Here is an 11,307-nt window from a genome sequence, read left to right as displayed (position 1 = left end):
CAATAATAGAATAAAAGAAAAACAAAACAACATAAAACAGAAATAGAATTAAAATATATGAACATAAAATAAAATACATAATAAATAGAAGTAATGTTATATACATAAAAAATAGAAGTAATGTTATATAATCACAAAGAGGAAACCATCAGTATTACTGAAGGTCACGGAATGCAAGTGAGTAGAAATGAGTTTTTAGTCTTGTTTTAAACAGTTCAATTGTAGATGACTCCTTTATTTGATGAGGTAAAGAATTCCACAAGTGAGGCGCAGCAGCTGCAAAAGCCCTGTCCCCCTTAGTTTTACACTTGGTACGAGGGACAACCAGAGACAGCTGACCAGAAGATCTAAGCAGTCTAGATGGCTGATATAAAACACACAGTTCAGATAAATAGGCAGGAGCAAGCCCATGTAAAGATTTAAAAACTAGCCACAGGATTTTAAAATCAATTCGAAAACTGACAGGCAGCCAGTGTAAAGAAGCTAAAATAGGAGAAACAGAGTCATACTTTCTTGCCCCAACCAGAAAGCGAGCGCAAGCATTTTGGACCAAGTGTAACCTTTGTATTCGGGATTTGTTAATCCCAGAATACAGCGAGTTGCAGAAATCGAGGCGAGAAAAAATAAACGCATGAGTAGCTATCTCAAGATACCTAGAAGTTAAAAAAGGCTTTATCTTACCTAAAAGACGAAGTTGGAAAAAGCAACTCTTGACTACAGAATTTACTTGTTTCTCAAAAGAGAGGTTACTATCAAAGGTAACACCAAGATTGCAGACTTGAGGTTTGGAAAAGACAGAGAAAGAGCCGAGAAGTCCAAGACCAATTTGGGCTTTAACTGATGGACCCACATAATGTTGTATATTACATATTACATACAACATTATACAGAGTGAGCAGTGGCGCAGTGGGTAGCGCTGCTGCCTCGCAGTTAGGAGACCTGGGTTCGCTTCCTGGGTTCTCCCTGTGTGGAGTTTGCATATTCTCCCTGTGTCTGCGTGGGGGTACTCCGGTTTCTTCCCACAGTCCAAAAACATGCAGGTTAGGTGCATTGACGATTCTAAATTGTCCCTAGTGTGTGGTTGTATGTGTGTGTGTGCCCTGCGGTGGGCTGGCACCCTGCCCTGGGTTTATTTCCTGCCTTGCACTCTGTGTTGGCTGGGATTGGCTCCAGCAGACCCCCCTAACCCTGTAGTTAGGATATAGAGGGTTGGATAATGGATGGATTATACAGAGTATTTTGAAATAAATATAACAATACAAATAATATATTCAAATATTAAAGTAGAATCAAGGAAAACCAAAAACTCATCATCAATAATGTTCTCATAATGGTGTTAATCACTGAGTAAAGTCACCAACTTTCACCGACTTTGCATACACCAAACATTCAGTAAGGAAAAGGTTATATAAATGTATTTATTTATTTATCAATATTAAGATATGACCTCTGGCTTGTCACTACCAAATTTAAATTAATTTTTAAATCGAACATACAGTATGCTGCTGACATCACAGGCACAGACCCAAGCAGTCAGAGCATCTCAATTACCATCTGGATGAGCTGTGAACTTGAAAGTTCTCACAGAGCAAGAAACATCAGAAGGATCTGAAGACCAGATGAAGACCCCACAGACCACAGGATGTTGAAACTCTAAAGGCATTCCCTTCACCTCACTACCCCCAATTAAGCATACATATATACTTACATATTATGAATATTACATTTGTCAATAATAAATCATGTAAATCGGCCACTGACGTAAACTCCAAAGCTTTATATATGGTCAACTTCACCTTCCTTTTTCATTTATTAATGTATTACAACACCTGTAACTTGTTGTCAATCCTTTACCAGGGAACTGGACCAGGATGCCCTTGGAGCCAGTATGCTAATGTAGATGCAGATGGAGTTTGGACATCCCACACGATTTGCTTCAGCCAGTTCGATTTTGTGCTGTCGCCTTGGCCTCCATTAGGTTGAGTCAATGTTGTTTGAGGTCATTATCAACTTGACGTGCCCAAGTTTTCTTTTCATTGTACCTTTAAAGTTGCTGGGTGGTTTCACCACAGCAATCGGTAAGAGAGTCGATTTTTGTCCATTCTGTACACATAGCCAAACCATGTAGTCTTCTTTTCCAAATTTCCTCAGCTATACTGGGTTGTTAGAGGCATCTGATCCTTATCGTTTCATTTCGTAGGCGGTCTTTGAGTGAGATTCCGAGCATTTTCTGCAAGCATCGCATCAGGGGTGTTTCTAGCCTGTTGAGGTCTGTCTGCAAAAGTGTCCAGGTCTCTGAGTCATAGAGGAGGACTGGAATGACGAGTGCTCAGAAAAGTTGCATCTTAATCTTGATTGCTATAGGCTTTTGTTTTTTTGCCAAAGGAAACCAGTTTAGCGACCCAAAGGCAGCAGTGGCTTGGCCGATTCAGCTGAGAACCTCAGAGGTAGCGGCTATTTTCTTCTCCTGTATGATTGACCCAAGATATTTCAAATCCACTACTTGATCAAGCTGAATGCCTTTAAGGTAGATTGAAGGAGGAGACCTGTTGGACATCATTACTGTACTTTCATTTTTTCAATGTTGATTTTCAGCCAACGATGAGTGCAACATCTCATCTACAGGAAACAAGAAAAGGAAACCAACTTCGTTCTGATAGCACAGTGTTACCTGTAAGGGGCGTTGCAGTACTCCAAACCCCAGACACAACCTCACCACCACTTTCAAATACAGATTTTATTATTCACAAATACTCACAGGCTTCTCCAAAGATTGCACAACCACATTTTTTTTGAAGAAGAAACCTTGACAACCTTTAAGAAGAATCTGGATGAGATATTTGGAAAGCTTGGCTATTAGCTAAGCAAACAGGCTTGATGAACTGAATGGTCTCCTCTTGTTTGTCAAATTTCATATGTTCTTAATTACAAGCAAAATTCTTCTTCCTTCCCTCTGTCTCTTCCCACTCCTCCACAGTGAGCTTTGTCCTCTTCCACCCAGCACTGACTTATCGAGGTGAGGCTGCTGGCTTCCCTTTACATTGGACCCAGGACTTGGTCAACTGGGTCAGGTGGAAACTTGGGCAGTACTCCCCCAGCAACCCACCTTTGGACTCCGATAGAGTTGCAATCCTGGACTCCAATTCCCATGAGACCTTGCAGGTGACTTAACTGGGTTCAGCCTCGAGGAACACTGCCACCTGCAGTGTGGGGAAATGAACTGCTCCCAGCACGCATGTTTGCCCAGTCAAGCCATCATAATTCTCTCCCTGCCAAAATGAAGGCTGTAAGGCATTCTGGCCAGGTCAAGTCTCGACTCTGGCCGTACTTCCACTATGATCTCCTAGCTGAGCAAGAAATCATCCTCCATCCCAGCTGGAAGCCTGTTCTTCCTCCCCGGCACTTACAACAGTTAACACAGGCTTATGACACTTTGTGCCAAAAAGGTCAAATATAGCTGTGCATTTTGGGTTTGTGCATTACACTAAAATAAAAAAAGAGATGGTATATGGGGATTCCTTTATTTGTGTCTGGCACACTTTATCTGCTATCGTGGTGTCGTTATCTTCCACCTTGTTGTTGACATCTGTGTTGGTGTGATTGGACTGAGCATCACACTAAAGCTACTAGAAGCTTTTAAGGTCAGGCTCATTAGTCTCAACTGCAGTATTACAGCTTCTTCAGGTCATCATTTAGGTTGTCTTGTTAGGTTAAGCTTTTGGTAGAACATCATGTTTTGCTTGTCTTTCTTTATTTTTATCCTTTCGCTACACCACTAGGCTCTCACTTTGAATGTCATGTCCATCCTTTGCGGCACAGGGTAGATTTAGACATTGCATTTATATAGCACTTTTCTCACTACTCAAAGCACTTTACATGGAGAGTGGGGAGCAGTGAGGCACCTCATCACATAAGCTGATTACCCTCAGAAACGTGACTTTTGATTGGGTTGTGGCTTTGGTTCTGCCAAATCTCGTCCTATCAGAGTTTCTTCCAGTTTCCATTTGATTTTGGATTGTGTAGGACACCACTGTACTCACTGACACTTTGATTTTTTTTTGCATTTACTCTAAATGAAAGGCATAAACTTCTAAATGTAAAAATACTCTCTCATTTCATTTGTTAATTGCCATTTTCTTGCCATTATCACTGGAATTATGTCTAAGCAGTACTTCAAAGGGTATAGTAATACAGTCTGTTCCAACTCTGCTTTAAGACACACAAGGGGGTTTTTTAAAGTAACCAACAGAAGTTCGGACACCTGTGCAAATTGTTTGCTTCAACTTGCAAGGCTTAATTTACTTTAAATGGTACAGAACATCTGTAGGTTGTAACCTATTAGTTGTTCCCTGCAGAAGGCCCATTTGTAACATTCTGATATTTCCTTTTTTCAGTTTTTGCAAACCTAAACTTTAAATTGAAACAAGTTTACTGCTTACCATTTCACTATTTTTGGTCATTCATTCCATTTCAACTGATTAAATCTTAAGAAAACTGGAAAAACTAAGGTGTTCTTAAACTTTTGACCAGTAATAATTAAATTAAAATACTTGTAATAAGCTGTAAAAGGGGCGGCACAGTGGCGCAGTGGGTAGCGCTGCTGCCTCGCAGTTGGGTGATCTGGGGACCTGGGTTCGCTTCCCGGGTCCTCCCTGCGTGGAGTTTGCATGTTCTCCCCGTATCTGCATGGGTTTCCTCCGGACGCTCCGGTTTCCTCCCACAGTCCAAAGACATGCAGGTTAGGTGGATTGGCGATTCTAAATTGGCCCTAGTGCGTGCTTGGTGTTTGTGTGTGTCCTGCGGTAGGTTGGCACCCTGCCCAGGATTGGTTCCTGCCTTGTGCCCTGTGTTGGCTGGGATTGGCTCCAGCAGACCCCCGTGACCCTGTGTTCGGATTCAGCGGGTTGGAAAATGGATGGATGGATGGATGGAAGCTGTAAAAGATTATTATTTATTAACTAAAAATTCCATGATAGAAAAACAGATAGATTTACCCAAAGGGATATATTTGACTTTTTACAAAAGCTCATTAAATAAATAAATACAATAATAGATTGATAAATAAATACGTACAGGTATATATACACAAATACATGCTCTGAACACATACCAGAACGACTATAAAGGAAAAAAGTTTAAGAAGAAGTGAGGTATGGCTGGACACAGAGGCTTGTTGGTGCAGTGAAAGTCAATAAGCAGTTCCTTGGTTTTACTGTTGTTAAGTTGCAGACAATTCTCGTTGAACCAAAAACAAAGTTCTCCACCTGACTCTTCTCCGCTGTTTCACAATTTCATACATAAGGGCAAAGTCATCTGAGAATTTCTGCAAGTGACATGAGCTGGTGTTATATTTATAGCCTGAGGTGTGCAGAGTGTAGAGAAAAGCAGACAGGCCTGTTCCTTGTGGTGCTCCAGTGTTGCTCACACAGTCCTTGAGCCTCACAAACTATGGGACATGATCCAAGACGCCGCAGGCTCATCCACCTGCGTATCTCTGAGCGAACCCCTTAATAGATGATGAGGTTAATGAAGCAGTGCAGACATAGATTCAGGAGCTGCCAAAAAGCTTTTTCTCCCAAGGAATGGAAAAGTTAGTGAAACGATACAAGAAGTGTATCAACCTGTAGTGAGAATATGTAGAGAAGTGATTGAACTGTTATGTTTATCTGTCCACAATTACCAGTATTAAAGGGTAAGTTGCTTTCACGTTTAGATTTTCCCTCCCATGTTTCTTGAAAGTCTGTAACTAAGCTGTCACACACATGCGAATGGGAGGCAGCTAAAGGGTCTAAATGAGAGTAATTCCATGGCAGACCAGTGGGTGGAGGAGTGCAATGACCTTTATTCTCACTTTCCTGCAGACTGTTCATGGGAAATTCCACCTGGCCCTAGTGATGTCACTTCCGGCGAAGAACCCATGACTGAAGAGACATCCTGTTCCGGCCCTTTTGATGACACCATGTCCGGGTCTGAACATATGGAAGAGGACCCTTCCGCTTCTGCCCTCAATGACTTCATTTCCTTTTCTAGCCTTTAAAGTCGCCATATTGGACTAACATCGTCAGTTCTGTTTTGAACTCTGTTCTGAGCACATCAGTGCTAGCAATTTAAACATTTGCAGCCAGAAAATATTATATGGGTGGCTGCCCCAAACTTTTTATGACTCTTGTGTCTGCTTTTTGTGACAAAGCATTCCACTACAATTTGCACTATGTGTATAATTGTATGTGACAAATACAATTTGATTTGATTTGATAAGGGACTACATCTGATCCATTGCCAGTATATAATAAAAAAAATGTAATTTGTAAGGAGTTTGCATGTTCTCCCCGTGTCTGCGTGGGTTTCCTCCGGGTGCTGCTGGTTTCCTCCCACAGTCCAAAGACATGCAGGTTAGGTGCATTGGCGATACTAAATTGTCCCTAGTGTGTGTTTGGTGTGTGGGTGTGTGTGCCCTGTGATGGGCTAGCGCCCTGCCTGGGATTTGTTCCTGCCTTGCACGCTGTGCTGGCTGGGATTGGCTCCAGCAGACCCCTGTGACCCTGTGTTAGGATATAGCGGGTTGGAAAATGACTGACTGACTAACTAATTCAAATTAAAGTTGTTTGTTTTCACCTGGAGCAGAGTGGAAATGATCTTGTCATCAAATTGAAAAAAAAAACTTTGCTCATCCATAAAATGTTTTGGTTTAGTGACCAGATGAACGTCATCAACAATACAATACAGTCTAATAAAACAGACCTGGAGGTTTGGGAGGGGGACCACTAGCAGGCTAAATAAGAATGCTGTGTTTACAGGCATTTTGTCATTAGAGGTCACATGAAGTGTGGTTTAAACAAGTAGTAGCACTATTCCTTAACCTCAGCGCCAACTGTTTGAAAAGCACGATCACAATGTAGCTTCAGTATGGTGCCTGGTAACATAAAGCAAACCCTGTTTTTCTGGATCAACAATATAACGATGCACAAGGTCAGTAATATACTGGGGGCTTGGGCATGGAGGCTTCTATAAGTGGCAACAAGGATCTTAAATTTGAATTCTAAATTCTACTAGCATTCAATGGAGGGGTGATAAAATAGGTGCAATATGAGACCCCATATTGGATCTAATTAAAAGCTTGACAGCAGTATTTTGTATAGTGTGCAGACGGTTCAAGGCAAATTTACCCAAACATGTAAACAATGAATTACAATAACCCAGGCAGAATGAGATAAAACCATGGACAAGCATTTTATCTCTGTCTTAGTGACCATGGTTCTAAGCCTAGAAAGTTTTCTCAGCTGGAAGAAATAACGACGACTGAGAGACCTGATGTCGGCATCAAAGGTGAGAGACTGATCCAAAATGGCTTCCAGGTTAGGAAGACATGTTTGAGTGGGAAGTGAATATCCTCACAATTCTTTAACTAATGACAGGATGCAATTCAAGAGGAGCAAAGATCAAGACCTCAGTCTTCTGTGGATTTAACTGTAAGTAAATGTCAGCTAACCAATTATTAACTTCCAGCAGACAATCAACCAGGGCTGCTAGCTTGTGTAACTGCTGAGGCTTGAAAGAGCAGTAAAGCTAAATGTCATCATCATAAAAGTGATGGGAGACTTCATTAAATGACCTAATAATATGAGCTAAGGGTAAAATGTAAAGCAAAAATAAGAAGGGGATCAAGGACAGATCCCTGAGGCACACAATATAATAGTGAGGCCCTAATTATTACAAATGCAGTGGTAGCGCTGCTGCCTCGCAGTTAGGAGACCCGGGTTCGCTTCCCAGGTCCTCCCTGCGTGGAGTTTGCATGTTCTCCCCGTGTCTGCATGGGTTTCCTCCGGGCGCTCCGGTTTCCTCCCACAGTCCAAAGACATGCAGGTTAGGTGGATTGGCTATTCTAAATTGGACCTAGTGTGTGCTTGGTGTGTGGGTGTGTTTGTATGTGTCCTGCGGTGGGTTGGCACCCTGCCCGGGATTGGTTCCTGCCCTGTGTTGGCTGGGATTAGCTCCAGCAGACCCCCGTGACCCTGTGTTTGGACTCAGTGAGTTGGAAAATGGATGGATGGATGTTTCAGCCTGGCTTCCTTCCCTGGATGGGGTTCAAATCATTTTGTTCTTTTTTGATTCTTTTGCTTGTATTCATTTTATTTCTGTTTATAAGCATTTTTCAATGCATGTGTTATGCTCCATGTGTTTTGTCGGTGGTCCCTCAAGAGGCCAGTCATTCCTCGTAACTGCCCACCACTCTATAAATCCCAAAGGGTCTCCCCCAGTTCCTGGTGGTTTATTTCGAATGTGCTTAGGAGTGGTAAGTTCTTTTGTTCTGAGGTGCTTTACTTATTACCGATTTACTGGATTTTGGCTTTTTGCTAGATTCCTTTTTGTACAAGGAATTTGATTGCTTTTAGATTGCCTTTTGAGAAGCCATTTGCCTTTTTTGCTCAGTGGAGGTTTCTGTAACAGAGCATAAAACTAAATATTTTTATTTATAAGGATTTTTTGTTGCCCTTGTTACCAGATGAGGATTTTTGAAGGTCTTTACCTCCTCTAGTGGGCATTTTTGGGATGTTGTAGAACTCTTTGCAGCCCTCTTGGAGGCCTCATGCCATTTCAGCCATTAATGTGTTGCAGAAACATGACAGTACATAAAATGCAGCACAGAATGGATATATCGGGAAAAAAAGAGCATTTCTGTGATTGCAAGGTCGTTTTAGTATTACAATAGTCACTGCATTTGCCAATAGTGTAGCAGCATAAACTACACGTTTGAAGTATCCACATAAAAGTATTTTTATGCCCAAATAATTGTTTGAGTCTGCAATGTTCAACTTTTCCACTTTCTGTAAGACAACAGAGTAACACAAAGCACAGATAAGGGTATATGAAATTAATCCAGAACATAACATTCTTAAATCTGCTTAATCCAATGTGATTTTAGGTACATATTGCAGATATGTAGAAAACACACAACCTTCACACATTGCAATAGTCAGACCAGCAACTCGGCTAGAATGGATTCCTGTCCCTTATCTAGTCAGAAAGCCAACATCACGAGACATGCAGAAGAGTGGCACACCAGGTTAGACATCCCAGAAACAGTTGGCAGGAGTTGCAGATGCAGTTGGGATGCCAACTCACAGGATGGACAAAATGAATTTAGTATAAATATTAGTCCCTTTCCCGGTCTGGAAGCCATACACATGGAACTGCCTCCCATATGCTGGCTGCTCCTCCATATGTTCGGTGGCAGCATCTCTTATGGCGAGCCCTAGTATGGTCGCCCACAGGGCAGCTTGGGAGTTGTGGCCTCCTAGAGCCGCCCTGTTGGGTTCTTTGAGAGAGTAAGCAGAAGGTGAGGGTGAATTTCTGCCTAACAAAGAAGTGCTTTCTGAAGATGAGTTTTTTTTTTACACTGGACGCACTTCTGGGTCTGGTTGAAAAAGAGGCCCTCAACTTCACACGGAGAGTCTGAGTCGGGAGTGGAGTAGGGCAAAAGTAACCCGGGAGGAGTGGAGGTGCAAGAGAAGAATAAACAATTATTTGCCGTGTTGTGTCATTTAGGAGTTACAGAATCTATCAAAGGTATTTTGTTGAATAAATGATCATGTTTGGGGCTCATGTGGTCCCAACAGACATTACCTTGGGAAAGGATTCAAAATCAAAATGCTACACCTGAGGCATCGGCTGTAACCACAACACCACCTTGTAGTTCTGTCCAATTCGTTATGGACTGCAAAAAGTTTTAAAGGGCATTTTGACTGCTCTGTGTGGCGTGCAAGTCAAGAGGTGTTATCTTTAGTGTCTCAACACAAGAGATTTAGGGGAAATTCAGAAGTGAGTTAATAGCCAGAATCCAGAGTCATGTGTTAAGGTACTATAAGAATGAAGAAGTTCATTCTTCCCAATCTAAGAAAATGAAAAAAACTTGACAGGTATGTCTAAAATTAAGATGGAAATATGTAAAGGAAGGGGGCAGCTGGAGTCTATCCCAGTAGTCAGCCCTGGATAAGCGGGTTATGAAAATGTCAGGCAGTCAGTCATCGTCCAACCCGCTATATCCTAATACAGGGTCACAGGGGTCTGCAGGGTGCCAGCCCACCGCAGGGGTTAGGAAAATGGATGCATGTAAAGAGAACGACAGCAATTCAATTAAAATCAGTCCACTGACATGCACAGGCATCAGCAAGTCAAGAGGACATTTCACACAAATGTCAGGAAGGATGTCTTTACACCGGGAGATTCTGATTTTAGTATAAAGCATAAGTGACAGCAAGAAGGATTTTTAAAGTACAGAATAATAATATTTTAGGCACATTATGACAAACTGAATTAATGAGCAATGCAAGGATGAAAGTTTCACTCTGAACAACTTTTTATTAGGTTGTTCCTGTGGGATTGCCAGGTGTTTCCAGGCCAACTGCCAGATAAAAAGCCCTCGTATTCCCCTGGCTATCTTCCAAGTGAGGTGTACCTGACAAACATTCATATGAAGGTACTTCACGGAGAGAGCCTCATCTTCTCAGCTATCGATCTAGTCAAGAAGTAACAGTACACTGAGTTCCTGCTGCATTGTTAATTTCCTTACTCTGTGTGGGGGTTTAAACCAAGTAACCCTTTGAAGAAACCTCATTCTGCTGCTTCATTTATTCATTTCCAATTTTCAGTCCCCATTTTACAGTTCTTGATCACAAGACATGTATCACTGATTGATTCTAGTTTTAGCAAAACATAACAGAAAATAGCTGACCACATTCAGAGAGCACCTACTGTACACAGACTGTCTTAAAATGGCACTGGCAAACCGTACATAACCACAACAGCCCCTATAAGTGCACTAGTTGAGGGAATGTTCCTTTCACTCAAATGGCCAACAATCCTTATGACGGTATCTCACAGGAGTGAATATACCATTATATGCGTGTACCCTATTCAGTGTGCAAAATGAGGCAAAGGAGTACTAATGAAAAGTTGGGGTGCCAACTCAGCCACTCCATTTACTGCAACTGTCCAAAACACCGAATCCACACAAGTGGCGCAGTGGCTGCCTCACATTAAAAGGAGAACATCACCATGGCCTCAAGGAGTCATCACTTGGTTTTAATAGATAGATAGATAGATAGATAGATAGATAGATAGATAGATAGATAGATAGATAGATAGATAGATAGATAGATGTGAAAGGCACTATATAATAGATAGATAGATAGATAGATAGATAGATAGATAGATAGATAGATAGATAGATAGATAGATACTTTATTAATCCCAAGGGGAAGTTCACAAATTGTGAATTTATTCAAAATATAATGCATTGCATAATAT

This window comes from Erpetoichthys calabaricus, chromosome 10 (assembly GCF_900747795.2).
Source record: "Erpetoichthys calabaricus chromosome 10, fErpCal1.3, whole genome shotgun sequence".
Classification (NCBI taxonomy): Eukaryota; Metazoa; Chordata; class Cladistia; order Polypteriformes; family Polypteridae; genus Erpetoichthys; species Erpetoichthys calabaricus.
Note: the sequence above shows the minus strand (reverse complement) of the source record.